This window comes from Lissotriton vulgaris, chromosome 1_1 (assembly GCF_964263255.1).
Source record: "Lissotriton vulgaris chromosome 1_1, aLisVul1.2, whole genome shotgun sequence".
In the NCBI taxonomy this organism is placed as follows: domain Eukaryota; kingdom Metazoa; phylum Chordata; class Amphibia; order Caudata; family Salamandridae; genus Lissotriton; species Lissotriton vulgaris.
Genome location: NC_141685.1, coordinates 1,199,056,202 through 1,199,077,187, shown reverse-complemented (window position 1 = coordinate 1,199,077,187; position 20,986 = coordinate 1,199,056,202).

Sequence of the window (20,986 nt, the reverse complement as noted above, 5' to 3'; positions counted from 1 at the left end):
TGAACAATATACATAAAAAAAATAGTATTACATAAATATACAATATAGGATTCATTATAAAAAATATTACATTTCATACCTATAGAAATTTGCTATTAAAAAACCTTTGAAATTCACTGAAAAAAACATAGGTGTGAGGCCCATTATATAGTTAGGAATTCGCATTTAAAAAACCTATGAAATTCACTGAAAAAAACATAGGTTTCACACCAGTTATAGTTAGGAATTAGCATTTAAAAAACCTATGAAATTCACTGAAAAAACCATAGGTTTCACACCAGTTATAGTTAGGAATTAGCATTTAAAAAACCTATGAAAGTCACTGAAAAAAAGATAGGTTTCACACCAGTTATAGTTAGGAATTAGCATTTAAAAAACCTAATAAATTCACTGAAAAAAACATCGGTTTCACACCAGTTATAGTTAGCTGGAAATTTTACTGACATAAAACCATAGAAATTCCAACGTTATAGTTAGTTGGACTCACTATAACAAGCGCGCCTGCAATGCACTGCTGATGACGTCACATATTACATCACTCATGACATCGTCAGTGACATCACTCATGACATTAATGATGACATCAAAGTTGCTTGTGTTGTGCTGAAGACCCGTTTTCTTTGTGTATCTGTTTCTACTCATCCCAGGGTCGTCGGGTCATTGAATTGTTATCCGACCTCTGGTAGGATTTATATTTTTAGATTTTGCGCTTCCTCTGCCTCTTCACTACAGTCTGGTCGCTGTACTACATGTGTGTAAGTAGTGTTAGTATGCCTTTATACTAACCAATGCATCATGGTCCTAGGGAGCACAACTTCCCAGGCGCAGCTCATACAATGTCCCGGGTTGTGCATCCGCAGGACATTTATGTTTGCTATTAGAGGGTGGGTGCAAGGCTTTCACCCTGTGATAGCAAATCCTTGTTTGACTAGTTGAAGCGAGAGGAGGAAAACCTTGTATCGCTTTAATAGAGCGGATCAGGATGGTGAAAATGGAGAAAAAAAGAAGCAGGGTCTCATCCGTTCATTTAAATGAGGCCCCTGGTGGGTAATGTTCCATGGCCAATCCTATTATTATATTGCGGGGTCTCTTTAGGACTGGGGATCTTAATGTCACATGTAAATTAGGCGTGGGAGGGCACAGAGAAGTTTCTCAGTCTAGGGGATTGCCATCTTTCCGGGTATTGTTTACTAATTGTTTGGGGGGCTTCGAGGCCAACTGAAGTCTGGGGATCGACACCTTCCGGGGCATTACTTAAATATGCAGGGTGGGCCTCGGCATTCCCTGAAGCCTCTGTGCTCCTGTAGTGTAGTTCCTAGTTTCCCACTAGGCCCTGCGCATTGGAATAACATAAACAGTAGTATCGACGTGGAACTGCTTATATTCCAGGCCTCCACTGACTATGCTAAACTTAATTGGGTTGTGTTACCAACTAGCTCAGAGGTCACTGGAAACTTTCTTCTCTGCATAGGAAGTGATCAGCTTCCTTGGCACAGACAAGAAGGGATTCAGCTTTCCAACAACCGTGCAACATGACAACTTTGCTCCTCAGATCAAGAGTCGATCTCTAGGGTCGTGTGAAACAATAGACACAGATTTCACTCAGTCAGTCTAGTGCAGTTTACTTTCACAGTATGTAGAGAATAGAGAGACGGGCGTTTATCAATAAAGGGTTAACATTTATTGAACAGTCTTTCTTCTCGTACAAGAGAAATGTATTGCCACAATTGCAATAACTGTTATTATAAAAAGTACGTACAGTAAGATAAGTATTGCGAAATAGAACTGTAAAAGCATTGATATGGTTTCTTAGCCATACAATGGTTTAAAAGTAATAAAACATATATACAGTCATATATACATTAGGCTAACATACTCAACTGGTGCTTCTAACTAAGCCTACCCCAGTGTGCCTGACCTAAGCCTAACACGTGAGAAGGGGAGCAAGTAAGTAGCTTAAGTTAAGTTGGTTTTGCCAAGGTTTGTTTCAAGAATTCTCTTCTAAGGGTTTAGTCAACACCATACCTCTGAATAGAATGATGGAGGATTGGTATCTCCTTCAGGGGTCTCTCTCGATATCCCAGTCACCCGCGAGGGTAAACCGGAAGCGCCGGGACTGGATTTCTCTGCACGAGAAATGCAGCGGCTTCTCTCAGCGCGTCGAGGAAGGAGGGGGGACAGCGTCCGCGGGCAGCTGGGCTGGATGTCTTCGCAGAGGACGGCTGCACGGCTCCTCAAGCGTACTGAACCACAGTTCGCGCTGTAGCGGCGATAATGGTAATCAGCAGCTTCACCACCACAGGATAGCAGGCTGCAGCGACAGAGTGCTAGTTGTTACCAACACGGGGTCATGCAGGCAGCTGGCATCAGCAACAGGGAACGAACTCACAGCTCGTATCTTTCTCTCATTGCTTAAGGCAACGTGGGTAATATTTATACCTGACAGGTGCCGGGTTTGACGCAAGTTTGCTGGACATAAGACGTCAATTAAAGATGTCACTAGGAAGTGACAGTTATCAGTTGCTCATTAGAGTTCCATTACTAATCAAAACATAGCAAGCGGGGATTTCCAGGTTTGCTAAGTTTTTATCTTGTTGAAGAACTCGGAGTGTTATCTAGGAATATCAGATAGTGGCTGCTGCTCTGTCATTGCACTAATTGGTCGCAAAGGAAGTAGCAGAGAGTCATGCTGGAATGTGGCTCTGTTCGTGTGAGGCCAGAGATGACTTTTCAGAAAATCGCACTTGAACGGTTATGCCAATATAGGGAACAAATGGATTTATAGCCGAATAGGGGCATAAGGTCACAGTATCGATCAGGAACCTAGATAAGCACGCAACACCCACTCCACGTATACATGTCCATCAAAATTACTAAAACTAAGCAATTAGATGTATGTGTAACATTGCCCACCCCAAAATACATAAATGCATTCGAAATAGGCGTACTTGCAATACATGGAATTTAGGTACTGTACGTTTTTTTAAAGCATAGTAATCATTCAAAAAATTATTGCATATGAAGTCAATGAACGATTATGCAAAAGGAATTACACATGAAGTATCTCTGACAGAAGAAATGCGAGATAAATCATCACATAAAAATGCATTGTAATAACATGTGTGCTAGAGGCTGGTGTTATGTTGTTATGTCTCTAGATGTGTTTAGAAATAGAAGTGTGAAGCTTCTGTTCTCTAAGAATAATTTTTACGTTAAGCAAAGAATTGTTCGTGCCAAAAAAGGGTCAATATTAGAAAAAAATTGTCCAATTCAAAGAAAAATAGATTTCCAAAGCTCCTGGCAGTTTTTGTTGATCAAAACTGAAGGCCGAATTCAGAGTTCATGGGAACGCTGTGTGTCGGAAAGCTTCTCAAAAGTTATTGTTTCTCTATGGGTGAGAACATCGTATCAGACAGGCTCGCAAAGAATTGGTCTACAAAATCAGGTGATAGTTCAACCAAATTAGATAGCGCTGTAACTTGGCAGGTGTGAGAATGATTGCTGTCATCGAAGTCAGGACCAGCAATGCTCACAGAACGTTGTACCTGGATGATGTTGCTTTTGTCACTCGCTCCACTGTTACCACTTGGCTGTAGTACAGGAGTCTCCACGAATGCCGTCATCAGGATTGGTAGCCGCTGGGGACAACACAATGCGTGAGCCGTTATTGGACTTAGCAAAGTATCGACGTCCATTGGTACTGCTGATGGAAGTGAAAGACAGATGTCCAACACGCATTCATCGCCGCAAAGCATACACCGTAGCACAGGTAAAATGCAATTTTGCCATATCGGTCTGAATGAAAGGAACCAGGTCATGTTTAGATCTCTCAGCCTGGCCAATCCGAGGACGTTAGTTATCCTGTCCCTGTAGCGCATTGCTAGGATTGTCTCTTCCATTCCCATGGGAGCTATGTCTGAGCCGAGGCTTGCCATAACGTAGCAGAATGGTCAAAAATAGAATCCCTGCGATGAGTCCCAAAAATAGTGGAATACCACCAAAGATGGAGTGCACAAAATTAGGAAAGATTCCCAAAATTGCCTGGAAGGGTGTTAGCAGTCCCGTAAAGACTGTCTTAAATATGCCTGGGATGCTTGTAGCACTAGACATGTTAAGGAGTTGGCTGAACATTTCTACGAAATGCACGGGGCAATTTGTTGATAAAAGGTCATGGACCTCAGTAGCCGTCCTTGCGACTAGAAGATCATACGTCTCTTTAGATGACGTTATAGGCACTGTTGTCTGTAAAAGTACAGATTTCATTTTGCTTAATGTATCAATTCGTATAGAATAGAGATTCAGACGAGGCCAGAGGGGAGTCACTATGTCTGGAGGCCCGCTCGGGAACAATGCTTGCATACAACATTTGACCATGGACGTTACTTGTACTAGATAACTTTTCCCTGGCGCGAGGCCACAGCACCTGTGATCCGTTCTAAGAATGTAACTCCCGTTTGCGAGTTGCATAAAGAAGGGCTCTATCTGAGTTGCAGGTGTGACTAGCTGGTGGCATGAGAGGTTGTTTGAATTTCCATCACATGCTCCGTGTAAATTAATACCCTGACACAAAAGTATACCGCTTAGTGAGTGTTTACAGTTGTCACCACTAAGAAATACATTTTTGTCACTGTCACTATAGCAAGAATGAGTGTATGGTAATTTCCATTCGGATTTAACATATCCCTTACCCAATTGTTCATACTGGCCAGCAGGTATGTACTCAAGGCATTTATGAAATCGGAAAGTTGTTATCGGAATTGTGATAATTCCGTGTATTATCCATTCAATGACAGGACTCTCTGACATTGTCAATGGTAATCTCTTGAGTTTCTCGATGCTCAAGATTGTATAGTCTGCTCCTTTCTGTGCCAAACTGATCTGTTTATCAGTAAGGTTAAAAATGGAAAATAATGACGTCGTGTTGATTAAACGCCAAGGCACATAGCCTGAACGAAGATTTTGCAGCGTCCAGCCTAATTCTATAATAGAGCGTAATTGAGACTGGCCATGTTGTAACATTAGCAAATCTCTGTCTATCACATCAAAGGCAGAGGATACAATATTGTCCAAAGAATATATTCTGGAAGACAGAGTCATTAACCCATTGTCTACCACAGAAAGTGATTTCTCCAAATTAATACGATCAATTTCTCGTATTTTTTCTGCAGTTTCAATTTGCTTTACTTTCCAAGCCTCGTTGTAAGCTGCATAGATACTGGTCGCTATGAAACGCTTTTGACGCTGTTTGCGTGGTCCAAGAATGAAATCGCGCAAATCAGCACCATCTTTTAATAAAGACAAGTGTTGCTTAATTTCAGCCAGTGTGGATGTAGTTAGCCATTCTAGGCAGAGTTTCCCTACACTGTATGTTGTTATAATCCCTGGATGTTGTCTCTGGGAATATCTAGAGTCTAATCTGGTCATTTTTAACCCCTGTGTTTTATTCAGGAACCTATCTTGACAGTTATTTGTGTCTGTAGGCCAGATTAACCACTTTTTCCAATCAGGATGTGTTCTGTTGAAATGTAAAATTTGTGACACGTCTAACTCAATATCAGCTGTTGCATTTTCAGGTATTGGCTTTGGTATAGACGGTGTTTTCATTTCTTTGTTCTTGGCTAGGCCAAGACAAGATGTTTGGTGTACAGTGTCATTTAAAAATAACATTTGTTCTGGTATCATGCAGGTTCTAAACAGTGCTTCAATGCCTTGCACCTGCCAATCTTTTGTACCCCAAATCGTTTTCGTTTCAATATTATTTTTCCAATAATCAAAACCAAATGTCATCATTTTGTCATAAAATGCTTCTGAATATATCAATTTAGAATTTGTCAGCATTGTTTTCATTCCTGTTTTATCTAACAGTTTATAATAAAACGTTTCTGCATCACTGGTGTTAAACCCTGAGAAGTATTTGAATTTCTCAAAAAATGCTTTAGAACTGCTTTTAGGTGGTGTAGCACAATGTTCCCATTGATTATACATAAAAACATTTCTAGGCTGTGCAGATTTATGCAAGTAATGATCCCCATAGTGGGTGTAACAGAATAACTGCTCATAACTAGATGAACCTTGTAAATAATCATGATCTGTGAATCTAGCTGACATTACTAAATCAGACATCATGTCATTAATACTGTTAAAGTCCCAATCATCAGAGAATGTACTAGGAGTCACAAAGTCACTTAAGGAAACCTTTAGTTGATGAGGATACTTCAGGATTTCGACCGGACCATAGATCTCATAGTCTGTTTTCTCCCATACTACCCCACCAGGTATTGGAATTGCTGTGACATTTACTGTTGACAGTTCTCTTTTCTTCACGTGGGATGATCTGTGTGGTTTCAGGACTAGGTTGATGTTCTGACTTGCTGTGTCCATTGTAATATATTTTCCCTCAATGAATTTTCCCAAACACAGTACCATGATGAGCCAAAGCAGGAGGAAAAATACACCTAGACCGAACCAGAACTCTAGCCAAGGGGAAATTAGGTAGATTTCCTTCAGTTGATGAAAGAGTTCCGTTGCTTTTTCTTTAAAAGACTTTTTTGTTTCTGGCATCACTTCGGGGTCGTTTAAATCTTCAGAGAAGTTGTCGAAGTTGATGAAATAACCAGAGGCAGTTCTGTCAATTGATGGGATTGTTTTTTCAATCTGTCTCTCGGTAGCACTTTCTGATGCCACATTAGTGTAGACTTGTGTTGTTTCTTGACGAACTGTTTCAATCTGTGTTTCAAGAGGCACGAGTTCCATGGCATTATTGCATAGTCCTTCATTGTGCACTGCAGGCTGATCGAATGTGATGAGTCTTTCAGTTTAAACCTCTTGGATTGTTGCAAGTTTGGGTATTCTGTTGTTTCTTGGGAGTCCACTGGGCCTACTGTTGATTATAGGCCACATGCTTGTGGTTTTACCAGGTCGATGGACACGACTCTGTTCTCCTTTTTACCAGCAAGGGGCGGTAGCACGACTGATCTTGTTCCGGTGACTGCTAAGACAGGTACTGCTTTTCTGTAAGAAGGCCCAAATTCCTTCTTAACCGCGATCTTTTCTCTGACTAGATCCCCAATCTTTGGAATCCAGACAGGCCTTGCTGGGGCTGTTGCGGGTGGTGCCTCGTCAGTGGTACTTGGCTGTTGCTTTAACTTTATGTTGCTTAATGATTTTATTGTTTCATTCAGTTCCTGTAAAACAGCCAAACGGTCTTTTACTTCAAACTGCTTTGTTTCTTCTTGTACCACTGACATCTGACTATCGAGGTCCTGAACGTTCATTCTAATTCCGAACAATAGTTCGTATGGGCTGAAACCTTTTAGAGAATTTCTTGGCATGTTGTTAAGACTAGTCTGGACACTTATTAAATGTTTGACCCACCCAGCGCCTGAACCTAATACCTTCGCTGTTATAGATTGCTTTATGTCCCGGTTTTTTCTTTCTACCACACTTGTGCGACGGACAAGAATACCGCAACCCAATACCCATGCTGGCCATGGCCTCCTTATAGGCTCGAGAGCTGAAAGCAGGACCCTGGTCAGAATGGAACGTGGTAATTGCGTATGTGCCGATAAAGACTCGCAAATCTTTTATAACCGTTCTAGCGTCAGCCGAGCGCTGGAGGCCTCATTTTTTAAGTGCTTTTCGCCTTAACTGTTAATAGGACGCAGGGTGGGGTGTAGGCAGCGTTACGCTCTTTCTTACTGGTAGCCGGTAGCAAGGTTCGCTACTGCGATCCCTATTACAGTTTTCACAGTTGTTTGCATATATTTGGTGTTCTACACTCATTCCCGGCCACCAGAATACTGATTGTAATTCAGTCAGTGATTCCTTGATTTCTCTGTGCCGTAGACCCAAACCCATGTGTGCGTCTGCTATTAAAAATATTCTCCTGTTCATGTTTGGAATTACTCTGTCCCCCACTCCAGGGATTCGAGCAAAAGGAACGGAGTTTGCATCGATTATGTATGCATAATTGAGTGGATAGTTTACGGGTAGTGCAGCACAGTCGCCTTTTACGGTCGTTTTTACTGCCAGCATGGTTTCCCCGTCTATGTACTTATCTGTACGCTTTTTTGTGGCTACGGAAGCCGGGTTAGTTGCTTCCGCGCTGGCTGTATTAGCCAATGAATTCCCTGCAACGTGAACGCCATCACGTTGAAGACTCTGTGCGTGAATCACGTGAGTCTTTTGTAGTTCTTTGTGTAAAAGAGCTACCTCGTTCCAGAGCAATTTATGCTTTATTGTGGCACCTGTGTCATCTTTGTAATCGTTTTCGATCCAACTCTGCAGTTTATTGTTGTAAGAGTTGACGCAAAAATGAGAATCGCACACGATAAGTGTGGGGAATTCGCGTTCTACATTTTCGAGCGCCATCTTTAAAGATCTGATTTCAGTTCTTTGAACCGAACAGTTTCTTACAGATTCAGTTTTTGTTACTTTCGGTCTGAATTTACCGCACAGCCAACGACCTTTAATGATCGCACATGCTGCATTGTAGGATTTACTCTCTACATTAAAATGCTGTACAAAGCTATCTGTATAGATTATACAGGCGTATTGTGGGAGAGGCAGAATTTCGATTGGCAGAGGATATTCTTCTTCATATTCTAAATCATTCAGTTCTTCAAATTGCGGGGCGAAATAGTATTTCACATCTTCCGCTCCAAGAGAATCTATGCACTGTATCCACTTCGGATCCAGTGACACTGTAGGCAGGTTTACTGGGCTGAATAGCGCCTCGAAGGCGGATTCCGCTGTAAGGATATTAATCCGTTTGCCGTGTGCTAGTTCTCGTTCATTTGCTAATGCGATTTGTACTGCGTTCACAGTTCTTTCTGTGCGACTGAATGCTTTTTCTGCTTGTGTGTACAAGTGAGATTTAATTGAAATTGGTACCTTTTCTCCCTCATTAGAGGTTAGGTACGTGAATCCGCATCTTCCTGGGATGACTCGGATTACAAGATCGATCGTGTTGTCACGTGTATCTAATTTTGTTTTTGCTAACATGTCTGTTTGCAGTGATCTCAAAATTTCTGTGTGTTTTTGAGTCCAATTGATTTGTTTTAAATCAGGTTTTATTAGTTCGTAGAGAGGTTTAACCCTCTCTGCGTAATTTAGGATGTAAGTTCTTCCGAAATTCAGAAAACCTAGTATTGATTGTAAATTCTTCAGCGTTTTTGGAGCTTGGAGTACAGCGCACTTCTCTAAGAAGTTGTCCGCTAGGCTTTTCCCTTCACTTGATAATTCGTACCCTAAGAACAGTACTGTCAGATGGGCAATTCGGGACTTTTTAAAGTTGAATTTGTAACCCTCTGCTGCGAACCCAAGTATAATGGTGTTCACTCTTTTCAAGTGAGTATCCAAGTCGTCGTCTGTGAGATAAATATCATCTACGTAAGATAATGCTTCATCATCATAGATTTGTAGTAACTCTGTTACCCTAGCTGAGAATAGTCCTGGGCTGTTCTTGAACCCCTGTGGGAGTCGACAGAATTTTTTCTGCGACCCAAATGCAGAGAAAGCGGTCAGATATCTGCTTTCTGGTGCAATGTTTTGACAAAAGAACCCATTAGAAATGTCTAATGTCGTTTTGTATTTTTTCCTAACTATGTTATTCATTAGGGCTGCACTATGCGAGTTTTGTACTGCAAAAGTTTTGCAACATGTATTAAGATGTCTGTAGTCCAAAACTAGACGATATGAATTGTCTGGCTTGGAGACAGGAAACAAAGGATTGTTCATTTGAGAGGTGCAAGTTTCAATCACCCCCTGGTACTCAAGTTGATCTAAGATCTCCCTGACTTGTTTTTTAGCTTCTTGCTTTATGGGATACTGCCGTTGGGCAGTTGGTTCACTTTTTAGTTGGATTTTGTGAGGCGGAGAATCCTCATCCCATCCTACATGATTTTTATATAATGCAGGTGCCTGGGCTACTGCCCATTTCCTTGCATATGTATATTTTTTGTGAATCGGAATGTGATTCGAGAAGGCAGGCATAATCACTTCTTCGCCACGAGGGCACTCCCTGACAAACTCCGGGGGCCAATCTTTTTCAGCTAACAGAATATCATAGCCTTTTGAGAGCTTATCCCAAAATAGACCCTTAATTTTCCTAGTCTTATCACCCTCCATACGCAATGTTATTTCGTATATTTTATGGGGCTCGCTAAGTCTGGCGTCGGCAGTTTCAACCTGAATGTATTCATTCGTGTCCACTGTCTCCAGATGACTCATCAAGATCTTGCGCGCTATACTGATCTCTGCTGCACTGTCCAACATTGTCAATGCCCACTCCCCGTTTTTCAACTGTGTCCTCAGTATTCTGGGCATGGTTGATTACTCTAATACTGGCTACCTTCTTTTTCTGAAATTGAGATTTCTTATTTTGAGCAGGTTCCTTGTCTTTGGACTTGGTGTGCTCTCCTGGGTCTGACCGTCCTCTTCTTTCCGAATTCTGTGGAAAAGATCGAGAGGGGCGTGTATCAATACTTTGATATCTGTCAGGTTTTTTTATATTATCCCTATTTCTAAGGTTATATCTTTTCTCAGAGGGCTCCCGTTGGGGAGACTGGCGTTCTCGAGTCAGAGTTCTTTCCCTCCGTCGAGGAGACCTTCCTCTGGACTGGAAAACTTTTTCCTTGGGAGTGGATTGTTTATTTCCATCCCAGCTCTTTTTAGGAGTGTTTGAATTATTTTTAATAAATAATTTTTCAGGATTTTCGAGCAGTTGGGGCTTAACTGGTTTCCCACCCAAGCTGTCTCTACCTAATTCTTCATAGCACTTTTCTATGATTTTTGCAAGCTCAACAGGATCTTTTATATCTGTTTCCCTCAACTTCTGGCGAATCGCCACAGATGCTGCTTCTCCCTTTACGTTGTCTAATAATATAGCCGTGACCTGCTTGAAGTCTTTCAGTAATTTCATACCTAGATTTAAAGCGGGCTCTGGACCGAATTCATTTTGAATCTGTTTTAGCACGTCTGGTATTACCGCCATAGATGGAACACCGTGTGTTTTTGTGTAAATGGAAGCAAAGACTGTACCCCAAGTGTCGCAGTCCTCCACGTGTGGTGCGATTCCCATAGGAAGGCAGATGGTCAAGATTCTGTGTTTCTCAATAGGGGTAGTATCAGGAAATACTGCCTCTATTTGAGTGATTTTCTGGGCTAACCAGAAAGGAATTTGTTCCCGTTTTACGGGTGTTTTACCAAGACATGACTGTATGTTCTGTGGTGTAATTTTATTTGTGTTCCCCTGATGAGGGGTCAGCTGTGGTGAATTAACAGCTGGCTGGACTGTTGCAGTCCGCATTACATATTGGACTAATTGCCTATGTATTTTTATTAATGTGTTTAGCTGTTCTAACAGCTCTTCCTTAGACATTTTTGCAATGTCAGGATGTGGTGTGTAGCTGGCTAGAACCGGCCACGTGGCTCCTGGTCTACCTAGTGGACCGAGCCTAGTTATGTGATCATTGTGTTTTAGGGCGCCATTAAACCAGAGCAGGTGCTCTTGAAATTTAAGTGGGATTTCAACCTCCTCGAAAGGAGCGTACTCTCCCGGAGGTTCCTCTATTTTGTAATAGTGAAACTCTTGTGTTATAGCGTTTACCGCTGGAAAGTTTATCCATGAATAGAATACCTCTGTCTGCCGATACTCGTGAGCCTCTATCACGAAAATTACTGTACCACCTTGAGGTGGCAGTCCGTTTTCTATAAGTTTTAAAGTTATAGATCTTCTTAACTGGACCGGGATGATAATAGCACCCGGGTCTGTGTATTCGGGACCTTGCTGAGTCGCATCTACTGCGGCCCCAGGGGCTCCGTTTTCTGCCATTGTAAAAATGCGAGTTTTGCAGAGTAGGTCTCCAAGGAGACAAAGATTAGATGCACAATATTTTGGAACACTGTATCCTTCAACGTTGAATAAACCAGAGCTTTACATAGGAATCTCTTCCTACTAAGGTCGGGCGGATTTTAACCTTTCACCCACTCCAGACGTCTATTGGAGTATTTACGGGAGAAAGGGGTGTGAAATATGCACGACTGAGTTACTCTACAAGTCTTGCGTTAGTTTATCGCCTTACCAAACGTTAGGGCGCCATGTAGTGTAGTTCCTAGTTTCCCACTAGGCCCTGCGCATTGGAATAACATAAACAGTAGTATCGACGTGGAACTGCTTATATTCCAGGCCTCCACTGACTATGCTAAACTTAATTGGGTTGTGTTACCAACTAGCTCAGAGGTCACTGGAAACTTTCTTCTCTGCATAGGAAGTGATCAGCTTCCTTGGCACAGACAAGAAGGGATTCAGCTTTCCAACAACCGTGCAACATGACAACTTTGCTCCTCAGATCAAGAGTCGATCTCTAGGGTCGTGTGAAACAATAGACACAGATTTCACTCAGTCAGTCTAGTGCAGTTTACTTTCACAGTATGTAGAGAATAGAGAGACGGGCGTTTATCAATAAAGGGTTAACATTTATTGAACAGTCTTTCTTCTCGTACAAGAGAAATGTATTGCCACAATTGCAATAACTGTTATTATAAAAAGTACGTACAGTAAGATAAGTATTGCGAAATAGAACTGTAAAAGCATTGATATGGTTTCTTAGCCATACAATGGTTTAAAAGTAATAAAACATATATACAGTCATATATACATTAGGCTAACATACTCAACTGGTGCTTCTAACTAAGCCTACCCCAGTGTGCCTGACCTAAGCCTAACACGTGAGAAGGGGAGCAAGTAAGTAGCTTAAGTTAAGTTGGTTTTGCCAAGGTTTGTTTCAAGAATTCTCTTCTAAGGGTTTAGTCAACACCATACCTCTGAATAGAATGATGGAGGATTGGTATCTCCTTCAGGGGTCTCTCTCGATATCCCAGTCACCCGCGAGGGTAAACCGGAAGCGCCGGGACTGGATTTCTCTGCACGAGAAATGCAGCGGCTTCTCTCAGCGCGTCGAGGAAGGAGGGGGGACAGCGTCCGCGGGCAGCTGGGCTGGATGTCTTCGCAGAGGACGGCTGCACGGCTCCTCAAGCGTACTGAACCACAGTTCGCGCTGTAGCGGCGATAATGGTAATCAGCAGCTTCACCACCACAGGATAGCAGGCTGCAGCGACAGAGTGCTAGTTGTTACCAACACGGGGTCATGCAGGCAGCTGGCATCAGCAACAGGGAACGAACTCACAGCTCGTATCTTTCTCTCATTGCTTAAGGCAACGTGGGTAATATTTATACCTGACAGGTGCCGGGTTTGACGCAAGTTTGCTGGACATAAGACGTCAATTAAAGATGTCACTAGGAAGTGACAGTTATCAGTTGCTCATTAGAGTTCCATTACTAATCAAAACATAGCAAGCGGGGATTTCCAGGTTTGCTAAGTTTTTATCTTGTTGAAGAACTCGGAGTGTTATCTAGGAATATCAGATAGTGGCTGCTGCTCTGTCATTGCACTAATTGGTCGCAAAGGAAGTAGCAGAGAGTCATGCTGGAATGTGGCTCTGTTCGTGTGAGGCCAGAGATGACTTTTCAGAAAATCGCACTTGAACGGTTATGCCAATATAGGGAACAAATGGATTTATAGCCGAATAGGGGCATAAGGTCACAGTATCGATCAGGAACCTAGATAAGCACGCAACACTCATAGGCAGTGCCTTATTGGTTCTGTAATCACACAGGCAGTACTCATGGTGATATAAAGTGATACACACATAGATCCCTTGCAGTTGTAGAATTATGCAGGCTTCATTTATGTAATTGTCTGTTGGTTTATATTTGGTTGCACTTAAAAATTACAAATGTTTTCCCCCATAACCTCCTATAAACAGATGATTTTCACAATAAACTACAGACAAGTGTTGTCAGAAAAAGACCTATACACTTATTTATTCAAAAAAAAATAACCTTTATTAAAACAACACAAATAAATGGAAATGCAAGTTTATTAGAACAAACAACAGTATAATATGAAATACGTGGGTGGGACTCCTCTTGAAGCAGAGTACAAAACCTGAAAGCCAAAAATGAAACATAAGTATGTGTGCCATGTGGAAGTGGAAAAGAAAGGTAGTCTGAATGAAAGAAAGATAGTGAGAATGGGAGGAAAAAGGAGTGGGTGGAAGGGAGAAGGTGAGGGAAAGTCAAAAGAACAGAGGGAGGAGGAGACAGAGCGTCGGCCTACTGCACCCAGCCCTAAGTGTTTACCTCCCGTCACTTATTTGTCTAGGACACTGGGGTCCGCGAGAAAGAGTGTGGTCCAGCAAGTCCTTAAAATTAAACATATGAATGAGTCCAGAGATTACATTATTAGCTACTAGAAGATTGCTTGCCTGCACCTGTGCACTCAGGGTGCTGCACCCCAGCACCTTATCCTGCACTGTGCTCAATTGTAGGTCCAGCGCACCAAGGTTTCACTGCTCACCTGCCACCATCCGTGTGTCCAACGACGTGTTGGTGCAAGCTCCGAGCCTGGGGTACCTTTGTAGGGTGGTAGAGCAGATCTCCGGTCGGGGACGGTGTCTTGATACCACGATGGAAGGTGTCAGAATGCCAAGGGCATCATGATGTGGTGAGCACCCACTCAGCCCATTTTGGCTCAGCCAATTCAGTGTCTGAAAAGGGAGAAATAATTTATTGGTGGAAATGTCTGGAGGTAAATGAAGGTTTATTTCAAGCTTAATAGAAAACACCAGTTGAGTGCATCCTTCATTTTTGAGGTACAATGTACCAACTGTTAGCGGTAATCGTGGTTCAAAGAGGAGTTGGAGTGCACAAGAATAAACAAGGTTAAATAATAATATGTTATACCAACATTTACATACAAAGGAACAGAGCGCATGCTAGAAGCATAATGTGTGCGTGTTGTGTACATGTACACTTAGTAATAAGCTCACTACAGTGCCCTAAAAGCCAACGCCACATGTCTGTAGGGCAGTGCTGCCTGCTGGCTCAGGCCTACAGTACAGTCCAGCAGGTCCTTAAAATGAGACAGTGATGTGACTAAATGAGGTTAGAGATCACATTATTAAGGAGGGCAACATTGCTTGTTCGCAGCTGTGCACCCACCCTGATGCACCCCACCCCTCTCGCAGCACTGCGCTCAACATGTGTCTGTAGGGTAGTGCTGCCCGCTGGCTGAGGCCTACAGTACGGTCTCACAGGTCCTTAAAATGAGACAGACAAATAACTGAATGAGGTCAGAGATCACATCATTACGCACAGCAACATCGCTTGTTTGCACCTGCGCACTCAGGCTGATGAACCCTACCTCTCCGGCAGCAATGCGCTCAACATGTGTCTGTAGGGCAGCCCTGCCCGCTGGCTCTGGCCTACAGTATGGTCCAGCAGGTCTTTAAAATGAGACAGAGATGTGACTGAATGAGAGCAGAGATCACATCATTGCTCAGGGTAACTTCACTTGTCCGCACCTGCGCACTCAGATTGATGCAGCCCACCCCCACTGCAACACTGCGCTCAATTGGAGCTGCTGTACACCCAGGCCCCACTGCTCACATGCTGTCATTGTTGTGTGTGCAAACACTACGGGCAGCAGTGTTCACAATTCAGTTGCAGTGTTGATTCCAGGATTGTGTACACCTCATGGATCCCTTTCGAAACACGTTGGGCAGTAGGGTTTAGAATTTAGAGCCAGTGTTGATTGCCAGGATGGTGTACACCTCATGGATCCCTTTTTTTATTGCACATTGTGATATGCGAGGTTGAAGCGGCCATATCATCTGAGGCAGTGCGGAAGAACTGGGACATGTGGCGGCGTTGTTATCCTATTTATACATACTCAAAGTGGGCTGGGCAGTTCCTGCCTGGCCAGGAAGTGTACAAATGTGTGATTCTTTTGCAGTTTTGACGTCGCAAAATGCGCAATTTACATTAATGTAGCATGTATCAGGAGGGCGGCAACTATGGCTAATGAAATGCTGTTCAAAAAGATTGAATTGCGAACATCACATGTCGTTGTCAAGGTTGTGGATATGCGCAGACACGCATGTCAATGGTGTGCAGTATTATTGAAAGTGTTGCTATCGCGAAGCGTATACATGTGAATGTGCTTGGATGGAGGGAGGATCAGCAGTGAGGGTACTTCATACACAGTGATAATGCTCATTGCAGTCAAGCAATGTATGCCAAACATGAATCTGAAAGTCTCACATATAAAACACTACTATATTGGTAAAGCCTGCCAGCAGAGTGTACAGCAATACAGATCTACACATTACTGTTTACTGTTTGTCTCATGTTATCTAGGATGTGCACTCTGTCCGTGGCTGATGATACTTCTTAGAGCCATCACTACCCAGGTCAAAAGGCAGCACAAAATCGTGCACACACACACACACACCTGGGGTATCGTGTAACACACATTTGTTTTTTGATGTAACATTTGGATGCCTAGCCATCACACATGGAAGCCTAAAGTACAGACCATGAATATTGATCAAGATGATCGTTGCATGTTGTGTGTAGTATAAGATATGTGTGTACAGCAAAAAACTTCTCAAAAAAGCTTTTTAAGCAGAAGAGGTGTCTCTCATCAAACGATGTAGAGAGAATGACTAAAATGGGTGGGGTCGTCCAACTGTAACAATGGGAAATGTTATGAAGCAATCAAATACTTTTTTTTAAGGTCACATGCCAATCACACATTCAAATAAGTTACTCTCATGTATAGTCATTTATATATTCCAATAGTCACATATACTGCATTAAAACATATGTAGTTACTCACACATATACCACTGATACATTCCTTCACTCACCAACATACCCATACACACACTAACTCACCAATACAGCCCTTCCCTGATGCACTTTTGAATCCATACAACCAGTGAATCACCCACTCAGACATCAATGCACAGAGCCACACACCCTCCCACCCACCCACACAGACACTCAGGTACCCATACAGATACTCAGACAACAATTCAATACCCCATATAGACACTAATGTAGCTACTCACCAACCCATGCAGCCGCTTACACACCAACTGAGAGACTAATACAGACTTTCACACAGCTTAGTCACTAACCCATGCATTCAGTAAGACATGTGCAATCACTCACTTATACAGTCAGTCACGCACCTACGAAATAATCCATTCAGGCACTTCCACTCATTCTTCAATACACCTTGGCATAGAAATATATGCAAAATATTTAAACTTTCCAGAAACACACATTCACTGGATGATGTCATCAGTAATGTCATTTGAATGTCATCAGTGATGTCATCTGTGATGTCACTGACCAAGTCATGAGTGGTGTAATATGTGATGTCATCACCAGTGAATTGCGGGCGCACAAGTTATAGTTAGCTCAACTAACTATAACAGGCGAATTTCTATGGTTTTATATAAGTCAAATGTTCAACTAAGTGTAACGTCCCTGAAACTTATGTTTTTTTAGTGAATTTCTAAGGTTTTTTAAATGCTAATTCCTAACTATAACGTCTGTAAAACCTACTTTTTTTTCAGTGAATATATATATATATATATATATATATATTCACTGACAAAACCAGTTATGGTTAGCTGGAAATTTTACTGATATAAAACCAATGAAATTCCACGTTATAGTTAGTTGGACTCACTATAACTTGCGCGTGCAATGCACTGCTGATGACGTCACATATTACATCACTCATGACATGGTCAGTGACATCACTCATGACATCACTGATGACACCATCCAGTGAATATGTGTCTTTCTGAAAAATAAATATTAGTGAGTAATGTTTAAATATTTAAATATATATATTAGTGTTTCACTTTGTGTATAAGTGGCTACATGTGTTGGTAAGTAGCTACATGCGTATGTATATGGGTTATTAGGTGTTTCTCTTAGTATCAGTATGAGTGTCTATATGGTTTGGTGGGGGTATTACTTAGCACATAGATGCATGAGTGACTGACTCTCTGTTTGTATGTGTTTTGAAGACAGCATATGTGCAGGACTGTATGGGTGGATGAGTGTGTATATGTGTTTGTTAGTGAGTGAATGACTGTCTCACTAGTGTCTTTATCAGTAACTACATATGTTTTAATCTAGTATATGTGAATATTGATGTATATAAGTGAGTATATGTGAGAGTAAGAGATTGTAAGAGTTCCTGTTTAAATAAGTATGTGTTTCTATAAGTGATTGTTTAAGAGAATAAATATGTGTAATTTTCAATACAAGTAAGGTGGAAGTGTGTGTATAACTCTATATTCAAATAAATGGATGTTCAATAGTTTATTTGCACGTGTGAGTATGTGTGTGAGTAACTTTTGGATGACTGTCGGTGTGTAACAGGATGTATAGGTGTATCACTTCATATGATGAGTGAGTATATGTATGAGTGACTATATAGAACTGTTGGTGAAGGACTGGATGTGCATATAGATGGTGGAATTACTGAATTGCTTGTTGTAACTGATATGGGTATCTCAATTTTTTTTTAAATTTCAGTTTCTATTTTTGAATATGTGTTTCAAGGGTTACATTACAGTGAAAGGAGGTCTGTCACTATGTCACAAGGATGGTGTCATCAGTGATGTCATGAGTGATGTCACTGACCATGTCATGAGTGATGTAATATGTGACGTCATCAGCAGTGCATTGCACGCGCAAGTTATAGTGAGTCCAACTAACTATAACGTGGAATTTCATTGGTTTTATATCAGTAAAATTTCCAGCTAACTATAACTGGTTTTGTCAGTGAATTTAATAGGTTTTTTAAATGCTAATTCCTAACTATAACTGGTGTGAAACCTATGGTTTTTTCAGTGAATTTCAAAGGTTTTTTAAATGCTAATTCCTAACTATAACTGGTGTGAAACCTGTGGTTTTTTCAGTGAATTTCAAAGGTTTTTTTAATGCTAATTCCTAACTATATAAGACCTGAAAGCCCACCAGGAATCTCCGGTATGCGCCAGGGGACTGCATTGCAGAGAGGTGTAATGAAGCCACAACCCTTTTTACACCTCTCTGCAACGCAGCCCCCGTGCATGTTTGAAGAGGGGAAACTAATTCCCCTTGCATACTGGGGGCCCCTGGGGGCCAATTAGCCCACCTGGAACCTCCAGTATGCGCCTGGGGCTGCATTGCAGAGGTGTAATGAGACTATGCCCCTTGTTACACCTCTCTGCAACGCAGCCCACTGCCGCGTTTGCAGAGGGGGAACTAATTCCCCTTGCATACTGGGGGTCCCTGGGGTCAACTAGTCCACCAGGAGCCTCCAGTATGCGCGAGGGAGCTGCATTGCAGAGAAGTGTAATGAGGCCACACCCTTGTTACACCTCTCTGCAATGCAGGCCACTGGCGCCTTTGCAGAGGGGGGACTAATTCCCCTTGCATACTGGGGGTCCCTGGATCATATCTGCCCAAACACCGATATTCCGAACGATTGTAAATGACTTTTCTTGAGAAACATTTGGATTTGGATTATCATGTCCTATACTTTGGAATTTTTGAAAGACTGACTTTGAGGATGCTATAAATTACTCAAGTCTGCCCGAATTGTGTGGGTAAAATTGATACCTAGTCACTTTTAATAAGAATATACTTATGTCTCGTCTAACATTTGGAAGAAATATCTAGTTATATGACAACGGGATACCGACATAACTTGAAGGAAATAAGAACGCCCTGAAGAAGTTCTGTTGTACAGAACGAAACCTTTCGGCTGGCTGTGGTACATAAACTTAAGGAAAATAAAAGCATTTGAATATACACCAAGATTCAGCGCTTCAATAAGGACTCTAAGTGATATGATTTCATTGGACTCATTGTGAAAGTGGTGCTGTGCCAAACTTTGGAATATTCTCCACTACTCTCTACTACTTACTCTCTCCGACTCCACTACTCTCAAATACTCACTGTCTACTACTCATTCTCTACTACTCTACTACTCTCTACTACTCTCTCTCTACTACTCACTCCCTACTACTCGCTACTCGCTACTCCCTACTACTCACTATCTACTACTCTCTACTACTCACTCTCTACTACTCTCTCCCTACTACTCACTCTTTACTACTCACTACTACTCTCTACTACTCACTCTCTACTACTCACTCTCTACTACTCTCTACTACTCACTCTACTCTTCACTCTACTACTCTCTACTACTCACTCTCTGCTACTCTCTCTACTGCTCTCTACTACTCTCTACTACTCACTCTCTACTCTCTATTACTCACTCTCTACTCTCTACCTCTCTACCTCTCTCTTCTTCTCTCTCTACTAATCTCTACCTCTCTACCGCTACCTCTCTACCTCTCTACCTCTACACCTCTACCTCTCTACCTCTCTCTACACGCACACATATACACATATATGCATATATATATGCATATGCATTTATATATGTATGTGTATGTATAAAAAAACAACAAAACATTTTTTTTTAAACAGCTACTTATAAAACTGTCATTCTTTTTCCCCATGGTACACTCCCCGGTACGCGCACCGGTGCGCGTACCGGGCGCTCCCCCCGCGAAAATCAAAAATTTATTATTTTTTTTTTTTGCCCCGCGGGGCCCTTTTATGGCCCCCACATCAAACCTAGGGGGTCAAGGGGGGGTCTACTCTGCCCCCTTATGGTCATTTCCCTCTTTGTTTTGGCCACCTCTTGTGTCTCGATTTTACCGAGACACAAGATGGCGGACGCTCCGGACTGTTTAGAATGTTTACAGACACCCGAGAGCCAATCAGCTTTCCTCACGCAAGTCGCGTGGCGTGCACGGTACGCGCACCGGTGCGCGTACCGGTGCGCTGCTATAGATATATATATTTTTTTGAACGTAAATTACTCAAAATCCAGTGGAGCACATATCTTGAGACATAGCAAAGGCACATCGGGCTACCAGTCCCTACAATTTTGCCAAGTTTGGTGGAAATCCATTCAGCCGTTCGGGCTAAAAGTGAAATCGACCGCCCTATGGAAATTAACATGGGGAAAACGCGTTTTGGGACCCCCCTTTTATC